Below are 4,977 nucleotides of genomic sequence, written 5' to 3' on the forward strand. Positions count from 1 at the left end.
ACAAAGGAGGTATTATTTCGGGTGTATTAGGCAGCACAGGGTATTCGATTTTGTTTACCGCAGGTCTAATCACAAACAAAAGATTTAAGAGACGACGAAAAAAATATTTACCCACCTTGCATAGATCGGTAACACTGGCTTAGTATATTTAGCTTGTTTAAAACCACTCCCGTGTGTGTGGTAATATCCCGCGTGAATGTGACAGTGTGGTGCGCGTCCACCACCACAGCCCCAACCCCCACCCCCACCTATAAATCGTGGCTATGCTAATGAAAACATACATACATGCACGCGCGCGCGCGCACACACACACACACACACACTCACAAAAACACACACACACACAGACCAATACACAGGCACACATGCATACACATACACACACACACACACACACACACAGCACATACACACACACGCACGTTCTCTCACACACACACAAACACACATTCACCCACATATACACGCAGACATAAACAAACAAACACACACACACACACATAAACACACACATAAACACATGTACACACACACACACACACACACACACACACAAACACGCTCATTACGCAGACATAACAAGTACGATGGTAAACATATGCTTCATTTGGTCACCTGACTCATAATTATATATTATATTCGTTCCGAACAGGTTCAGGTTGACCTTGAGCTGATCAACATCCCACACATATTCACTTCTAGAAACGGTTCTCTTCATTTATTTTTTTAAAAATTCGTGCTTATGTCCAATTAAGGTTCAAGCACCCTGTCCTGGTCACACACAACAGCATATCTGGGCTGTCTGTTCAGGACAGAGGGTTAGTGTCAGGGCCGTGGCAACTAGTGGGTGGGGGGCAAGGGGGCAGTTGCCCCCACCCCGAAAAAGTTTGGAAAACATTATAGAAAATTCTCTTCTTCACCGTTTGAGGAATTTTAGACTATTAACTACTCTGTTGCCCCCCCCCCCCCCCCCCCCCCAACAAAAAATCCTAGCTACGGCCCTGGGTGGTTAGTGAGAGAGAAGAGTGTGTAGTGGTTTTGTTGAAACTCGCTCTGGGTGGGAGCCGATACCTGGCTGCGAACCCAGTACCTACCAGCCGTATGTCCGATGGCTTAACCACGACACCGTACAGGCTGGTAAAAAAAATACCCCGGTTCTCTTATTTCTAGAGTGGTAGGTGTGACGGAAGGAAGGAAGGAAATGTTTTATTTAATGACGCACTCAACACATTTTATTTACGGTTATATGGCGTCAGACATATAGTTAAGGACCACACAGATATTGATGGAGGAAACCCGCTGTCGCCACTTCATGGGCTACTCTTTTCGATTGGCAGCAAAGGATCTTTTATATGCACCATCCCATAGACAGGATAACACATACCACGGCCTTTGATGTACCAGTCGTGGTGCACTGGCTGGAGCGAGAAATAGCCCAATGGGCCCACTGACGGGGATCGATCCCAAACCGACCGCGCATCAAGCGAGCGCTTTACCACTGGGTTACGTCTCGCCCGGTAGGTGTGACGGAGCTCCATTGTTTCGTAACATCTGTTGAGGTCTCTTTTCTACGTATTGAAGTATTGATTATTTTGAGAATTCTTGTCGAGCCCCTTTCCTTCCACACACTGATAGACAAAGAAATTTCAAAGAGGAAGGAAGTGTTTTATTTAACGACGCAATCAACACATTTTATTTACGGTTATATCGCGTCGGACATAATTATGATTAAGGACAACACAGATATTGGGAGACGAAACGCGCTGTCGTCACTTCATGGGCTACTCTTTTCAATTAGCAGCAAGGTATCGTTTATATGCATCACCCCACAGACAGGATAATACATACCACGGCAATTGTTAAACCAGTTGTGGAGCACTGGCTGGAATAAGAAATATCCCAATGGGCCCACCGACGGGAATCGATCCTAGATCGATCGCGCATTAGTCGAGCGCAGTACTTAGAGGAGGTCGATTCCTGTTTGTTTACATATTTATTATAGCTTCCTAACCTAAGTTGAGTAGGAACAATATTGATATATGTGATTCATGAGTGCATGTCATTACAGTTGTGCTTATTTCAATGAGTTCGCTTGATGCGCGGTCGGTTTGGGATCGATCCCCGTCGGTGGGCCCATTGGGCTATTTCTCGTTCCAGCCAGTGCACCACGACTGGCATATTAAAGGCCGTAGTATGTTTTATCCTGTCTGTGGGATGGTGCATATAAAAGATAAAAGTGGCGACAGCGGGTTTCCTCTCTCAATATCTGTGTGGTCCTTAACCATATAACCGTAAATAAAATGTGTTGAGTGCGTCATTAAATAAAACATTTCCTTCCTTCCTTATTTCAATGAGCTCTGTCCTGTGCTAGTATTGATTTAGTAAACTAGTCTGGGAATGGCAGTCCTCTTTTGCGGTGCAAGAGGGGTGAGATCTCCAGTAAAGGATCTTTTCGGTAGCGGTTGTCCTTGACATTAATAAACTTACATGCTGTTTATGCAAAACGGTGACGTGATGGCGTGGGGGCGTGTAGCATTTGGTACTGGTTAACAACATGTAAGTTTAATGTCATAATTGGACTCGAGAATATTCTATGGCATCATATTTAGGAAAAAACTGCATTTTAGACACAGTAGCTTGCGACCATTTGGTTGTCAACAATTGCCTAAGCATTACATAGAGTTTCCTCTAGCCTTCCCCTACATATCAATATCAATAAGGCGAATGCTGTGGGTGACTCGAGTTAACTTGGAAGGTGGCAAAGAGGTAACTGACAGCCATGGACCACCGCAACATAGATGAAGACACAGATAGCATCCAAGAGCTTCTGGTACAGTCCTTCATGACAGTTCCAGTTTCGGAGGGGCGAGATTGTGCTGAACACCTACAGGAGTAGAAACCCGAAACTCGGAGGCTTGTTGGTGACGACGCGGATAGATGGTGTCTTCAAAAAGACATGGGAGTCCAGCTACAATGGACACGCGCACCATAAAGAAGATGCTGATAGACGAAGACTATAAGACCTTTGTGGACAGATTTCCAGACCTGTCGTCTATCCTCTACAACTTCAGATGGAGAGAAAGATTACAAGATCTTTACAGACAGATTTCCGGTCTATAAGATATTCATGGACGGATTTCCAGACCTGCCGTCGATCCTTCCCAACCTCAGAAGATACTGACTATCATGTTTGCAGAGGAAGACTACAAGATCTTTATAGACAGATTTTCAGAGTACATCTTCATACACAGATTTCCGGACCTACCGTCGATCCTCCCCCAACCTCCGAAGATACTGACTATCATGTTTGCAGAGGAAGACTACAAGATCTTTATAGACAGATTTTCAGAGTACATCTTCATACACAGATTTCCGGACCTACCGTCGATCCTCCCCCAACCTCCGAAGATACTGACTATCATGTTTGGAGAGGAACACTACAAGATCTTCACAGCTTTCTTAACCTGTCGCCGAACATCCCCAACCTAATGAGATGCTGACCATCATGTTTGGAGAGAATTACTACAAGACCTTCATAGACAGATTTTCAGACCTACTGTCGATCCCACCCCCACCTCTCTCCAACTTCAGAAAATGCTGACCATCTTTTTTGAAGAGAAAGACTACAAGATCTTCACCGTCGATACTATGGCAGGAGGCAGATTTTCAAACCTGTCGTCGATCCATCCAAACTTCAAAAGATGCTGATCATGTTTGGATGGGAAGACTACAAGATCTACACAGATTTCAGGACCTATTGTCCAACCCCCACCCCCAACGGCAGAAGGTGCTGACCCTCATATTTGCAGAGAAAGACTATAAGATACTGACAGATTTTCGGACCTGCCGTGGATACCATAGCAGGAGACAGTGTCGTACATAGGCTAAACTATACGGGGTGCCAGTAAAAGAAAAAGTTAATTAAGGCACGTACAGTAATAGAGTTCAGGCGCGTTTGCAGGGAAGGGTTCGGGAGTAGAAACCCCTCCCTGTTCAAGCAAATGTTCTTCTTTATTATTTTTTTTTGGTTTTGTCATTACGTTTTCCGGGGAGAATGTTTTAATCCCTCTGTAAGCTTCGCTCGCCAGTCTAGACCTGCCCCCTACTAAAAGTCCTGGATTTTCCCCATGTATATTAGCCAGAGTACTCGGACGGTAAGAGAGCTAGACAGACATATGGACAGTTATCACGCTCTCTAACCATCAGAGATCAATCTACATGTATATTAATATTGCGCAATCTCTTCCCACCAAACGGTAGTCAAAGATTCCCGCTTTAATACAACAATCCTATGTTTGATGTTTACATCAATCATTTTCGAGCTCCCTGATAAAAAAAAAAGTTCATATAATTATTACTAATACACACACTACAGGAAGAAACCCGTCGGATTGTAGAATGTATAAAAAAAACCCACTCTATTTATGGCATGTCAGCCTCTTTCTTATAAAGAAATATGGTGACTGTAATGAAAATTGTATTATATTTATTTAGCTGTATTATATTGATACTATGTGCTGTGGATATGCCATTGTCAGGGTTTTCAGCACTTTCAAGTGTCAGATTGGTCAATAATAAACATCATGGATATACAAAATTATATATGTCCATGTTTTTTTCCTGTTGCATGTTAGCATCATATTAATTTGTTTTTATTAGCGAACACAAGCAGTTGTTATCAGTTACAGCAGAATATTCATTTGACATCAACATCTGATAACATAAATTTCCACTCAAAAGCATCTAACAGATGAAGTAAATAAAACAAACTAGAATTAATTTTGCATGTTTTAATATACTTCAACAAAATGTAAAGAAAAATTAATTAATATTACATATAATTTATATAGTCACATCTACATATATAATATAAACTCCGTATCACACACACACATGCACGTAGGCACACACGCACACTGATGTACATTTCAATGTATAAGAAAAAAAAGAAAAACCACCGCTCCAAAAAACATAAAA

This window comes from Gigantopelta aegis, chromosome 13 (assembly GCF_016097555.1).
Source record: "Gigantopelta aegis isolate Gae_Host chromosome 13, Gae_host_genome, whole genome shotgun sequence".
In the NCBI taxonomy this organism is placed as follows: domain Eukaryota; kingdom Metazoa; phylum Mollusca; class Gastropoda; order Neomphalida; family Peltospiridae; genus Gigantopelta; species Gigantopelta aegis.